Below are 15,368 nucleotides of genomic sequence, written 5' to 3'. Positions count from 1 at the left end.
CTCTAAATGGGATTTGAGATCTGGTGGGGGATTATTGAAATATTGGGCCCACTTTAAGTGGCCCATACTAGATTTCAGTTTTTCCTATAAATCTCAAAGCCCACATAGTGGCAGCTTTGTGAGTTTGAGCCCAAGTTGGTGGCAGCTCACTAGGGAGTGGCAAGAGGTGGGAAGTTTAGTCCCACATGGAAAGTTGGAAGGAAGTTAGACCACCTTATAAGGTGGGTTGTTCCACCACTAGTAAGTGAGTGAGAATAGGAGTGCTACACGCGCGCGCTCCTCCTCCTCCTCGCTCGCTCGTCTCGACTCGACTCGACACGACACGTCACGACGCGCGCGCCGCACTCGTGGTGAGTGGATTGAGCCTCGAGCCGAGACTTTCCTTACTTTTTGCAGCTCAGGAAAAACGAACAGAGTCCTAGACGGACGCGTCGCAGTTAGTCGGTTCGGGTCGCTCCCGGATCGTGGGCTATCTGTAACCGACTCGAAACGTTCGTGCGACGTGGGTGTGGCCCACGTTGCCTAGGGTTTCCCGAGCCTATACACGAGTTAGGGTTTCCACCTCTCTCTGCTTGCGCCGCCATCGTAGCCTACTCCATCCCGCGCGCCGACGTGCATCGGCGAACGGGAGAGCAGGTCTCCGAAACCGCTCGTCCTTGCGATCCTGTACGGGAGAGGGCGAATTAGGTTTTTGGGAAGCGCTCTGCGCGACTGCTCAAGCTCTTCATCACGGGTCGCCTTCCGTCCAAGTCGGGCGGTGCTGCCTACCGTCGTCTTCAACGCCGTCTACTTCGACCCGTCGTCCCCGTCATCAACAACGTTGTCATTAACAACGTTACTGCTGCAACATCGTCTGCTACACCTTCACCGCCACCTCCACCAGATCGGTACGTGCGACATATCTCGATCTGTTTAGCGATGGATGTTGTACTGTTTGCTTTGCTACTGTTCATGTTGATCATTGCATCTAGTATGTTCGAGTTTCACATGTTAGTAGTTACTGTCGTCATGCTTAATATTCTGGAATTAATCATGGAAATTGTGCCTAATTATCCAACAATAAGTAGTCAGCAAAAGAAATTAGACAACCACCGCAGGCGAGTACAATTTTTTCGTTCGCGTTCTGTATAGGGAAGAAGAAAGTGAGAGGGAGTGGATTGTGATGGAGCTGCAAGGGAAGTTAATTGCTGCACCTACCAGGGCGCTGACGTCATGTCCGTCTTGCACTGTTTCCCTGTACTTTGGCTGGTACAGGCAGAAATACACCGTCGGGTATACATAGGCGAAGTTGCTACGTGGGAATGTACAAGTAGTGGACGGCTCCGGATGTTGAATCGAAGGTCAGATATGGGGGAGGTGCGTCCGCAGGTTCTACAACGTATTTTCGCACCTCGTTCCCTCAAATTGAGTCACACCAACTTATATACGTCAGTTTCCAAGAATCAACGAGCCTTCCGTGATAACAAAGCATTAAATGGGGTAACCTTGACATGCATGCAAGGGGGGAGCACGGCTGTAATTATATGTGGGGAACTAGACGAGAAGTATTACTGCAAAAAAACTAGACGAAAAGTCTCTACTACTTAAAAAATAGGAAGGCGTTCCGTCGTCAATCCACTCCTGTGTTCCGTCATTGTCCTTCGTCGTGCATCGCTCTTGAGTCTTGCCCCCAACAAATTCCAAAATGGGCCAAGCCCAGCTCCAGCTGATCCACTCAGCCCCTTCTACTCCTTATCCTCTCTCCCCCGCATCTCACGACGCCGCCGCTTTGCCTTGCCGCTGACGGCATCGAACGCCCGTGCTCCAGCGCAGCCCCCTTCGACCTCCGTCGCGGCCTCCTCGCCACCCCGCTGACTGCGCTACCACGGCGCTCGAGGAGGGGTGCACTCGCTTCTCGCACGGATTCACCCCGACACCTCTTATTGCATGGCCTCCCCAGCCACCTCCTGCCCCACTCATGTCGCCCACCGCCGGTCGCGCTCAGATCGCCGCCGCCGTTCACATGTCTCGACGCAGATCAAGATGCCTGCTTCCACCTTGATTCGCTGTCAAGCAGCTCGCGGCCCCGGCGTACCACACCCATCGGAGCTTTGGTTGCGGCGGCGCTAGGGCACGTGAGCGGCAATCGGCGACGAGGGAGGCAAGTATTCTTTCATGTAAACTTCATTCCCTCCTTCCTCCTAATTCCCCGCCGAACTGATAATTTGGTTGCTTGCGGCATGGTTCACCCTGTTTCTGAACGGCCTGCCCACGTCGACTGTTCAAATTAAATTTGTTGTTTAATATAGTTTTGTAGAATTCTGAACCGAACATCATTGTCTCTATCTTCAGCAGATTTACAGTATCAACACTGGTCGAGTAAATCCGTATGAGGAAATTATTATTAAGAGTAACAGAGGCACATAAAGGGAGAGGAAATTATTATTAAGCCTAAGAAAACCTCTGGCAAAGTATAAACAGATAAAAACACAGGAGATTTTTAAACTATGGTGCGATGTAACAAAAAAACATCATCAGCTGCATATGGGGCTGATTATTAAGAGCTCTAGCAGCTACCTTAAAACACAAACTGTAAACGGAAGAGTTCAGTTCACCGAATGCCGCATTTTCAGTTCGAGAAACTCGTGGGCAGAGCAGCCACCGAATCCTAAACTGAACTTTTAAAATTTCGCGTTGGTTGCACTTCCGGAAAAATTGCGGAAAAATTCAGAGAAAGTTCTGTAAGATCACATACATAGTTCAGTTAAGATCATAGTTCATAACGTCGCTAGGAACAGAGCGATCATAGTAGCAGACATAGCAAAAGAAACTAGCGCGCATCAACCTACGACGGCGACGGCGATGATTCAGTTGATGACGACGCCGTCCGCCGCACGCTCCTCCGCCTTCTGGCGCTCAATGAGGCGGAGGGCCTCCTCCAGTTCGACGTCGTTGGCAGCGACCTCGTGGAAGTGGGCGCGCTCGGAGCGCCACTTCATCCATGCGAGGATGCGCGCCTCGGCCTCGTCAGAGGCGACAAAGTCGCCCTCGACAACCCTGTCGCTGTCTTCTTCTTCGGATCCCTCGGAGCTAAACCCCGAGGAGAGGGAGGGCAGCGGCGACGACGGTCGCAGCTTCTGTTGCTGCTCCCCGCACCCGTGGAGGAGGCGCCGCCGTAGGCATACGACGCGTGGGAGGGAGGCACCGGCGCTTCCCAGTTGGTCCAGCACCGCGCCAACCGCTTCTTGCTGCCCACTGAGCGACTTGCTCGGAGCTTGGCGCTGGTTTTGAGGGGCTGGCCGCAGGCACCGAAGCACGGTGGGGAAGGCGGTGGGACGGGCTCCATGTCGACGCGACGGAGCGATTCGCGTCGACGGAGGTGTGATTAGGTGGTGGCGGTGGAGTATTTGGGTGCTGGAGGTTCGTCAGCGACGGCAGATTTGGTGAGGGAGTGTGGCGGAGTGGATAGGGTTCCTGCTCTGGTCCGGCGAGCCAAGCGGCATATGTATGGTCCGAAGCGGGCTTTTCTTGGGCCACTGAACTATGTTTACGGGCCGGCACCACTTTACGGGCGCTGCAGGAAGCGCAAAACAGAGCGCGGCCCGTATGTCGCTGGAGTTATTCAGTTTTGGGCCTATTTACGGTAGCAGCTATAGCTGCTCTAATAACTTTGTATTTTTTTTATTCTAGCTCTTTAAAAGTTCTTCTGCATCTATATAGGTAAGGCGACACTCCATTGAAAATACAAACCTTCCTGTAGGACTATATGCACCATATAGTGTTGTTATTAATAGAGGTTGATAATCCGAGTATCTAATGGATAATCATAGATATTGAAGCATGTCCAATCCATTTCATTTTGGTTACTCATGACACATTTATATTCTTGTAACAGAAATTGTAATATATGATTTAAAGTCAATAGCCCTCGAGTTCTTTTAGGGACACAAGAGTATATTTTACCACGTGTCTCACTCTCATGTCCTTGTCTGATTTAACTTTTATAAAGTTTCAAGCATAATAGATATTTCGATTGGGAGGTATGGTTACTGTAAAAAATTGGTTGGGAGGCTGTTGCGGTCAGAAACCCACCGGCGAGCAGCGACGGGCAACACAGTAGAGCCGGGAGGCTCCCAGGACTGCGGCTGGCCCTGGTCCCTCCGAGCGACGGCCCGCAAAGACTCGGCACGCACGTCCGATGCTGGTGCAAGGGCGTGCCACCTGACCTATACCTGGTCAGGAAGGTGATGGATGTGCCTCGCTTAGTTTTCTGCATGGCATACACGTAAACATTAAATACGAGCCTCGATCGGCTCTCAGGTTGTCCTGTGAATCGGCTCAATGAGCCGATCCACCCATGATTCGCACGAGGTGTACGAATATATGGTGGTCCTGCTTGATCAAAATAAAGCTAAAACGACCTACTACGATTTAGGGTTTTCACCGCATAATCGGAACATCCTACTCGTGATTGAGCCTGGCGGTCACGCACGGTGATCGTAAACCGACCCTAGACAAGGCCTAAAAACCAACACGAGGTTGATCCCCGGAACATCCTGTCTAGGGCTAGCAAACTACACCCTACGCGCCACTGGATCCTTCAACCCGTTTGTAAGGCCTAACTATGCAGATATTAAACTAATCCTTGAAGAACAAGGAGCAACCATAACGGATCGGATCTACTAAATAATGATCAAGCGGGGTGCCGCCCCTACACCTAAGATAGGTGTAAGGGCGGCTAGACGTCTCAGGGTTGCACTACGACAGCATATGATACGATGAACAATGCTAACCCTAACACGTCTAAGATAACTACGTTGCTCGCCATCAAAAAGGCTTCAGTACGAGCAACGCATGGATAGCGAATAAACTTGTACTGCCTAGATCGCAAGATGCGATCTAGGCAGCATGATGCTTACCCGGAAGAAACCCTCGAGACAAGGGAGTTGGCGATGCGCCTAGATTGGTTTGTGGTGAACGTGATTGTTGTCTATTTCATAAACCCTAGATACATATTTATAGTCCGTAGACTTTCTAATCGTGGGAATAATCCCAACCGTGCACGAGCCAAACTCTAACTAACCGACACGTATCCTACTATATTACAGATACAAGGGCAGACTAGCCCGAACTTTGCATATAAGGCCGATTCATGTATTTCTTCCATGTATATTCTTCAAGCCCATCTTGATCGCGGCCCACCTCTGATCCGGTCAAATTCTGGTGATAACACATGCCCCCCTGGTTTTGGAATTGATAATTCCAAAATCACTCTGCTTTTCTTCGTCGGGTCATGTCGTGGCAGAGCAGAACTGCTGCAGTATCCTTCATTATGATGCCTTGCCTTCTCGACTTCTATGCGCGATTCGACAATTCTTTGGCACCACTTCCTCGGAAACTGCTGTAACATTAACTCTCCCCAATATCCCATTATTTAACCGCGTCGAGCAGTTTGCCCCTTCACCCTCCTGCTCCGTACCAGCCATCGGCAAAAAACCCACATTCCTCCGTAGCCATGTCTTCTTCCTCCTTCTCCTCTTCTGCCTCCTCGAACCTCTCCTACGTATCATCCCCCTTCCGTGAACCGACGCCAGAGTGGGGCTCGTTGGCGGCGCACGACATCCTCGCCCCAACGACGTGGGACAAGGAGGAACACGATTCCTCCATCTGGTCCGAGGATGACAAATCCTTGACCGACGGAGAGGACGACCTTCAATTCCTCGTCGACGGGGAGGAGGAGGCGGAGAGCGAGGACGACCGCTTTTCCTGGGACGATTTCACCTCCTCCGAGGAGGAGGCGGAGGAGGACGACGACGACTCCCTCGAAGGTTACCCACCGGCGAAGCGCCTCCGCGCCTGGTGGGACGACGACAGCGATGACGACGATGAGGAAGATGAGGCTCCCGTAGAAGGCTACGGGAGCTCCGATGAGGAGCCTATCAGCAGCTGCGCCGGCGGCAGCGACGACGACAACGAGGGCAGCAACGGCCCTTAGATTAGGGACTAGTAGTAGTAGTCGGCTTTTGTTCCTTCTTCCCTGAGCAATCGGCTCTTTCTTTATAAGAAATCCCACTATTAATGAAGAAAATATTCCCCAATTAATTTTGCTTTCTTGTCAACTTTGCCGATCGTCGAACGAAGTCGCTGTACAGAGAGCCAATGGCAGGGCATCGGCTTGTACTTATAAACGCGATTTGAGGCCAAGCCGTTGCCTATTCACGCGGTCCAACAGGTCTAACTCACGTCCAAACCATCCTCCAACCTTAAACGCGCAGATTGAACTCCTCAGCAAACCCACTAGGAGATTCCTCCCAAATATCATGATTTCTGGTCTGAAACCGATCTGTTAACCTGCTTAATTGAGCTTGTTCCTCTAGAGTCGATAGCAATGCATCGGCTTTTATTATTCTGAAGTCGATGCCCGTGCATCGGCTGTACTCGCATACTGTTGTCTCCGCATGTTTTCTCAAGTCGATGTCTGTGCATCGGCTGTGATTTGATTTTTTTTTTAACTGGCCGATTTTAAATCGGCCTCCATACCTCACTGCCCATCATCCCAAATGCTTGGAAAATACTTCTTGAGATGTTGGCCATTGACGGCCACTGGGAACTTCACACCATCCAACTGTTCAAGCATGTAGGCATTGCCCTTCAGAACCTGGATGACTTTGTAAGGACCGTGCCAATTAGGAGACCATTTGCCATATGCTTTATCCCTGGTTCCTAGTGGCAACACGGCTTCCCATACTAGATCACCAACTTGAAACTCCTTTGGTCTCACCTTCTTATTGTATGCCCGAGCTACCCTGGCTTTGTTCTCTTTAACCTTCTCCAACGACCAAAGCCTAAGTTCTGTTGCATCTTCAATAGTGTCACTCATCAGGGTTGCATACTCTTCAGGCGTCAGGTCATTCTGAAACGTGACACGTCTCGATCCAGTCGTAATTTCCCAAGGTAATACGGCCTCCTGCCCATAGACAAGCTGGTACGGCGAAGTCTTTATAGCTCCATGGCATGACATGCGATAGGCCCACAAAGCTTCTGACAACGTCTCATGCCACACCCTAGGGTTCTCGTCAATCTTCCTCTTAATCAGCTTGATCAGGCTTTGATTGGATGCTTCGGCTTGCCCGTTGGCTTGAGCATAGTATGGAGATGATCGGATTAGCTTGATCCCCATGTCATCGCAGAACTTTCTGAATTCCTTAGAGACAAAAACCGAACCTCCATCGGTCGTGATGGTTTGGGGAATCCCGAACCTATGAATGACATGTTCTTTGACAAATTGGATAACATCTTCCGATTTTACCTTCTTCATGGGAACGGCCTCCACCCATTTGGTGAAATAATCTGTAATGGCCAGAATCCACTCGTGATTCTTGCTCGACGGAGGATGGATTTTTCCGATCATATCCATGCCCCAACCTCGAAATGGCCAAGGTTTGATGATGGGGTTCATTGCTGATGCGGGTACCATCTGGATTTTCCCGAACATCTGACACGCTTGGCATCCCTTGTAGTACTTGAAGCAATCTTCAAGCATGGTGGGCCAATAAAACCCTGATCGCCTAATCAGCCACTTCATCTTATGAGCCGACTGGTGAGTTCCACAGGCGCCTTCATGCACCTCATGTAAGAGTCGATTAGACTCAGTTGGTCCCAGGCACTTGAGTAGTAACCCTTCCAACGTCCTGTAGAACATGTCGTCTCCTATGAGGACATACTTCATGGCCTTGTATCTTATCCGTTTAGGTGCCCCCCGAGCCGAATCTTTTAAGTAATTGAAGATTTCGGCTCTCCAATCATCCTGTTCCAGGAACTGCACCTGAACTTCTGACCCGTCTGATATGTCCTTATAGCCTGACGCCATTTGTGCAAGATCGTTGGCCTCGGTGTTTTGGGATCTTGGGACCCAATTAGAGTTGATGTACCGAAACTGTGTCATCAACTCACGGCATTCCATCCAATATGGGAAAAGCGATTCACTCTCGCACTTATATTCATCCGTGAGCTGGTTAATCACCAACTTTGAATCTCCAAAAAGCTCTACCGCTTCTGCCCCGGCTTCCAGCAGCAACTCCATTCCCTTACGCACTGCCTCATACTCAGCGACATTGTTGGTGCAAGGGGTAGATAGTCTGATGGAGAAGGAGTACATTGCCCCCCGAGGCGATATGAGCAGAATGCCGATGCCACAACCATCGTCACAAGCCGATCCATCGAAGAACATAGCCCATGCACGTATCGATAGTGCCGCTATATTGGTATTGATCCGTTCAGCTATAAGATCGGCCAACGCTTGTCCCTTGACTGCTTTCGCAGGCTGATACCGAAGATCGAACTCCGACAACGCAAACATCCACTTACCAAGTCGGCCTTTCAAAACGGGGGCCGACAGCATGTGCTTGACAACGTCTGACTTGCATATGACGATGATCTCTGCCGTTAAAAGGATGTGATGAAGCTTGGTGCAGGTGAAGAACAGGCAAAGACAAAGCTTCTCGACCTCAGGATACCTTGTCTCCGCGTCCAACATCCTTCTGCTGAGGTAGAAAACGACCTTTTCAACACCCTCATAGAGTTGCACCACCACCGAAGCGATGGACGTGTCAGCTACTGACAAGTAGATATAGAACGGTCTGTCTTGTTGGGGCGGAACTAGCACAGGCGGCGTTGTCAGATACCGCTTAATCTCGTCAAACGCCTGCTGCTGTTCTGCCCCCAGTGGAACTCGTCATCAGATTTAATTTTCACCAGTGCTATGAACGGCTCGATTCGTCCTAACAGATTAGAGATGAATCGTCGGATAAAATTGATCTTGCCGATGAGACGTTGGAGCTCCTTCTTCGTGGTGGGCGGCTGCATGGTACGCACTGCCTCTTGACTTTTCAGGCCGATCTCAATTCCCCGTTCATGAACCAGAAAACCTAGGAACTGACCAGCCGTCACACCAAAGGCACACTTCTTCGGATTCATTCTCAGTCCGAACTTCCGAGTTCGGTCCAGGATGCGTCGTAGATCACCCAAGTGTCCCTCCATGGAGACAGATTTGACTACCATGTCGTCGATGTAGATTTCCACCAACTTGCCGATCAGATCGTGAAATATATAATTCATGGCTCGTTGGTACGTTGCACCAGCATTCTTCAACCCAAAGGTCATGACTACATATTCAAACAAGCCTACTGCCCCTGGTACTCTGAATGTGGTCTTATGTATATCTTCTGGAGCCATGAAGATTTGGTTATAGCCGGCATTGCCATCCATGAAGCTCAACACCTTGTGGCCAGCAGCTGCATTGATCAACGTTTCTGCCACAGGCATCGGATACTCATCTTTTGGAGTGGCTCTGTTGAGATCTCGGAAATCGATGGCCACACGCCATCGGCCGTCCTTCTTCTCTACAGGGACGATACTGGAGATCCATTCAGCATACCTGCATGGCCTGATGAACCCGGCGGCCAACATCTTCTCGATCTCTTTCTTGACCTCTTCCAGAATTTCGGCCTTCATCTGACGTGCTCGTTGTTGGAACGGCCGAAATCCTTTCTTAAGGGGGAGCCGATGTTCAATGATGCTCCTGTCTAACCCAGGCATCTCTGTGTAATCCCATGCAAAGCAATCTGGGTATTCTTTTAACAGGGCTATCATCTGACCCCTGAGATGTGGATCTAACTTCTTGCTGATAAAAGTTGGTCGCGGCTTATCCCCAGGACCGATGTCGACTTCCTCTAGCTCATCAGCCGATGTAAACCCATACCCTAGCTTCCCGTCACCTGTGAGGTCGACACCAAATGCAGGGAGAGCGTGCGTTACGGATAATACGGGCCGATTGCTGGAATCGGCCTTCATCTTGATTGTAACCAGGATTTTTTGGAAGTGTCGGGACCGATCGCGTGGAACGGCTTCTTCCTTGTCCTCGCTATGAGAGCAGCTGCCCTCGTCTCTGCCCTTACCAGGGTGGCGCCCAAGTCCTACCATGTTGATGTTGAACGAGAATCTTGGCTGGCACCTCCCAGGGTACGTTGAAAGAACATCTCTCACATTATGTTTTGTGTGTTTGATGTCAATATATGTGATACACTAATGTTTGTTTAAGTGGTACAGGGATTACAAAGTTATTTATTCATGTGTGTTGGATTTGATCGTCTGTCAAAAGAAATCAGAAAAAGTTGGCCAGGCCGGATAATCCGGGCCGGATATTGTTGAAATATCCGGCCCCTGTTTTTGGCTAAGTCTTCGAGGAAAAGTAGCTCTGTATGGGGGCCGGACATTTGCCCGGATATTGTCCCGGTATTGTACCAGGGCCGGAATATCCGGGCCGGATATTTTGGAAATATCCCCCCCCCCCCCCCCCCCGAATTTGGCTAAGGACTGAACGAAAAATAGCTCTGGCATAGGGCCGGACATTTGGCCGGATAAAGTCACGGTTTTGTCCCGAAGGCCGGATTATCCGGGGGGGGGGGGGGGCGGATTATCCGGCCCTTACTTAGGGCGGATTATCCGGCCCCCCGGAAGCTGCAACGGCTCAATTTTGAGGGGAGGTATAAATACCCCCCTTCTTCTACCTTGGTTGCTTGCTCAATCATTACACAAGAAATCTGCCAAGCCTCCTCCATTAGAGCCACCTCAAGAAACTCAAGATTTGCAAGGAAGCCCCAACCAAAGCTCTTGATCTTTGGAGATTCGAAGGAGAAGACACCGATCTACATCCTCACCGAAGCGTTCTTCATTTCCCCCTCTCTTGTTTGAGGGATCTCATGCTAGTGTTCCTATTTGGTTCCCTAGTTGATTTGTGTTGATGTATTGTTGTTGATTGTTGTGTTGTAACAGATTTGGGAGCCTCCAATTTGGTTGTGGATGTGTGCCCCAAGAACCTTGTAAAGGCCCGGTTTCCGCCTCGAGGAAATCCCTTAGTGGAAGTGGGCTAGGCCTTCGTGGCGTTGCTCACCGGAGATCTGAGTGAAGCCTTCGTGGCTGTTGGTTTGGCTTTCGTAGCAACCACACTCCTCCAAACGTAGACGTACCTTCTTGCAAAGGACGGGAACTACGGGAATCATCTCCGTGTCATCGCGTGCTCCACTCTCGATTACCTCTATCCTATTCTATCTCTTTATCTTGCTTAGTTGTTAGCCTTGTCATATAGGTAAATTCACTTAGTTGCATATCTAGAGAATTTACCTTTTGTGTCAAGCCTAAATTGAAAAAGTACTAAAAATTGGTTAGCACCTATTCACCCCCCCTCTAGGTGCGGCATACGATCCTTTCATACGTGCATTCCACTATGTCAATGGCGTATGCCGGTGACTTCAGCACTTCTGGTGCTGCCAACGCGAATGGCAGCGGTGGACGGGACTGGAGTGGCATCTCTCCTTGGTAAGTCCCGAGAGCTGGTCCTGACGGAGAGTACTGATGCCTCATGATTTCCTGGATCACGCGAAGAGCGACACGCTCCAAAGTGTTCACCAGGCTCTCAGAATGGCGGTGCAGCGAGTGAGCTACCATGTAGTTAATCTCCTGACGCAGGGACCTGGTGCGTTCTTCTGACGGGGCGGACATGTCCACTCCATCGAGCGCACCTTCAGGTGAGAACCCTTTCCACCTGACGCCATGTGAACGGGTTCTGTGAAAAGAGCCGATGAGGTCGGCTTCGAGGATTGCTTTGACCTCGTCATACTTCTTCTTGAGCTCCTCGGTCAGATCCTCGTACGTGACTGGAGTGCCGTCCGCCATCTCAGATGTAGATGGCGATGTGGTTGATGTCGAAGATGGTCCCACCGGGCGTGCCAGAATGTGTTGCGGTCAGAAACCCACCGGCGAGCAGCGACGGGCAACACAGTAGAGCCGGGAGGCTCCCGTAATCGCGGCTGGCCCCCGGTCCCTCCGAGCGACGGCCCGCAAAGACTCGGCACGCACGTCCGATGCTGGTGCAAGGGCGTGCCACCTGACCTATACCTGGTCAGGAAGGTGATGGATGTGCCTCGCTTAGTTTCCTGCATGGCATACACGTAAACATTAAATACGAGCCTCGATCGGCTCTCAGGTTGTCCTGTGAATCGGCTCAAAGAGCCGATCCACCCATGATTCGCACGAGGTGTACGAATATATGGTGGTCCTGCTTGATCAAAATAAAGCTAAAACGACCTACTACGATTTAGGGTTTTCACCGCATAATCGGAACATCCTACTCGTGATTGAGCCTGGCGGTCACGCACGGTGATCGTAAACCGACCCTAGACAAGGCCTAAAAACCAACACGAGGTTGATCCCCGGAACATCCTGTCTAGGGCTAGCAAACTACACCCTACGCGCCACTGGATCCTTCAACCCGTTTGTAAGGCCTAACTATGCAGATATTAAACTAATCCTTGAAGAACAAGGAGCAACCATAACGGATCGGATCTACTAAATAATGATCAAGCGGGGTGCCACCCCTACACCTAAGATAGGTGTAAGGGCGGCTAGACGTCTCAGGGTTGCACTACGACAGCATATGATACGATGAACAATGCTAACCCTAACACGTCTAAGATAACTACGTTGCTCGCCATCAAAAAGGCTTCAGTACGAGAAACGCATGGATAGCGAATAAACTTGTACTGCCTAGATCGCAAGATGCGATCTAGGCAACATGATGCTTACCCGGAAGAAACCCTCGAGACAAGGGAGTTGGCGATGCGCCTAGATTGGTTTGTGGTGAACGTGATTGTTGTCTATTTCATAAACCCTAGATACATATTTATAGTCCGTAGACTTTCTAATCGTGGGAATAATCCCAACCGTGCACGAGCCAAACTCTAACTAACCGACACGTATCCTACTATATTACAGATACAAGGGCAGACTAGCCCGAACTTTGCATATAAGGCCGATTCATGTATTTCTTCCATGTATATTCTTCAAGCCCATCTTGATCGCGGCCCACCTCTGATCCGGTCAAATTCTGGTGATAACAGAGGCAAGGTCAAACACTATCCGTTAGATAAAATTTCCATCAAATTCGTTGGGACTTGGGAAACATGGTCACTATCAAATTCATTGGTAGGCATGCTTACTGGTTCACAAAAAGAACATGAAACTGTGACCAAAGTACAATATTCAAGTTCCCCTCCTCCCAACCGATCGCTCTTACAACATGAAACTAAACCAATGTGCAAAGAACCAATCTTAAGCTCCCTAGCACGTTGGTCTCTCTTCCTTTGGATCTGTAGGAGTGGCTGTGCAATGTTCCCCCTCCCGTACCAATGTAATTAGTTTGTTGTGTCAGATGGTACATTTACACATCAGTTGATCAATATTACTACTTGTGTTGATGGTGTTGGATAGGAATTTGAAGGGACGCGGCCGGTGTCGAGGGAAACGCGATGGAACAACTTCCTGCCGGCTCGACTTGGTGGTTGCTTGTGTGCATGTGTCCGCTTCCCTTCCGCGCCTCACCAAGGCTCGTGCATCTCCACAAGGTTCGTCATTTTCCTCTCATCTCCACATTGCAGGAAATCCCTAATATTTGATTTGCCCCTTGTTGAATATGCCAGCTCATATGCGTTTTTCAAATTGTAAATATGTGGTCATCCTGCAATGTAATTGATGTGCACTTGTACATGAATCTTTTGATATCTTAAATAAATATGATTAGCCAAGACCTAATTGGTACATCAATGGTTTTTATACAGAATTTTGAAGAAATACGTGACTGGAGCTTGGTGTTTGTTAAATTTGAGACTGAGCAAAGGTCACTACTTCCTTCTGTGCAAAGTTTCAGTTAAATCCTCTAAATTCCAAGCTGATATACGATATAAACCACTGCCAACATCCAGAACAATGATGTTGTCTTATTATTACCAGTATAGCACATCCTAAATTTAGAGCTTCCATCTTTATAAATATTAAAGTATTAGACTTCAGGCCAGTTTAATCTGGTTCCTGTTTGCACTTTTCCCTCAATATTGCATAATCATTGTTTAGGTCAACCATAGCTTAGTAATAGTATTGTTAGTTTTTCGTTATATGAGCGTATTTGTCACTCCAGATTGGACTCAATGGGGAAGAAGACTTGCATCTGAGCCCTCTCCAAAATGGGTATCAGACAACTCTTACCCAACTAATGTACCTCTGATCTGGTATGTTAAAGGGTATGCGGTCAGTTCTGACCCATATCAATCCCAATATATGTTCATGGTGTATCGCAATGTTGCAGGCGATTAATTTTTGTTTGCCGGTAGCAATCCATGGTTAATTTTATTTTTCTTTTGAAAAGGCAAACGAGTAATTTTGTTATTGCAGTGCATATTATATCCTTGTTTTGTACTGGTGTGAAGTTTCGACTCTGCATATTGCTTGTCTTTCACCGCTTGCATCGCTTACTCCAGGTTGCTGTGGTGTTGATGGGGGGTGTGTTGCGGGTAAAATTCAACAATGTTGTTCCTGGGCTAGAACGTTAAGCGACAAGGTGAAATCCTCTGAAGAACAATGCTATTGGGGGTTTTGTTTCAGATTAAGCATTAGATAAACTTGGTGTGTCATTAATTCATAAGTAATTTAATAATTCCAGTTGCAGCCATGTTCGGATTGGTTACCTCTTTCGAGTTCTTGCTTCTTGTTTGATGATACATATCAAATGCAAAATGATGCCTTTCCTCTGTTTTTGTAGCCTGATTTAAGGTGTTGTTATATCATACAGTAGTAATGGACTATTAAGTGTAGTTCCCAATAGACTGATTTTTTTTATTACTAATTCATATGGCTATTTGATTTTTAATCCCCGAAACAGTACATACCACAAATGGGTTGGTGTTTGGAGTAGTTCTTTCTTAGCGGGAGAAACGATGGACAAAGAGATTCTTAATCTGAATATAGTTGGTCTTTCGATTTGTAAGCCTGGCCCTTTTATTTTATGGCCGATGAGCTCCTCTTGATTGTAATGGTCCAAGGTAGCTCCATTTAGTCTTGCTTGGAAAGTTTTTCAGTATTCTTTTGATCATTGGATCCAGAGCTGCGCATCCAAGCACCAGAACGAAGGTGTGGAATTAGTCATGGTGATATTTTGTTTGGTGGGTCAAGGATTGGATAGCCTAAGCTATGCAAGGGGATGGATGACCTGAGTCACTGTGGCTTAATCTTACAGTAGTTCAGAACTCCAGAAGAGTAGCATAAGTTTGTCAGAGTGAACATAGAAGGTTAGTTGACCACTCCTTTGCCAAATTACCAACGGTTAGGGAGCTTGTGTGTTTGAATAAACTGATGTATGCCTCTCAAAATAACTAAAGTTTTTCTCATTTCTATCTTATTTACAAGGTCTGTCAATGAACTTGTAACTGATATGTGATATTGAACAATTGACATGATAGTCCATAGTTGTAAAAGTGCATGTTGTGAATCAAAAAAATTAC

At 48.6% G+C, this 15,368-nt stretch overlaps 1 long non-coding RNA gene across 3 annotated transcripts; it reads left to right on the top strand.

Moving 5' to 3' along the window:
- The first annotated feature begins 1,741 nt into the window (after positions 1 to 1,741).
- On the top strand, positions 1,742 to 14,607 carry LOC127303810 (uncharacterized). Of its 3 annotated transcripts, none has more exons than XR_011748255.1 (3): positions 1,742 to 2,156; positions 13,306 to 13,439; positions 13,653 to 14,607. It is a non-coding gene; the product is annotated as an uncharacterized lncRNA (long non-coding RNA). The 3 variants fall into 3 exon arrangements; XR_011748254.1 differs by lacking the exon at positions 1,742 to 2,156 and having other exon boundaries at positions 12,941 to 13,439; positions 13,653 to 13,711; positions 14,349 to 14,607; XR_011748253.1 differs by lacking the exon at positions 1,742 to 2,156 and having other exon boundaries at positions 12,941 to 13,439.
- The last annotated feature ends 761 nt before the right edge of the window (positions 14,608 to 15,368 follow it).

This window comes from Lolium perenne, chromosome 7 (genome assembly GCF_019359855.2).
Source record: "Lolium perenne isolate Kyuss_39 chromosome 7, Kyuss_2.0, whole genome shotgun sequence".
In the NCBI taxonomy this organism is placed as follows: domain Eukaryota; kingdom Viridiplantae; phylum Streptophyta; class Magnoliopsida; order Poales; family Poaceae; genus Lolium; species Lolium perenne.
This window is presented reverse-complemented; position numbering and strand designations above follow the sequence as displayed.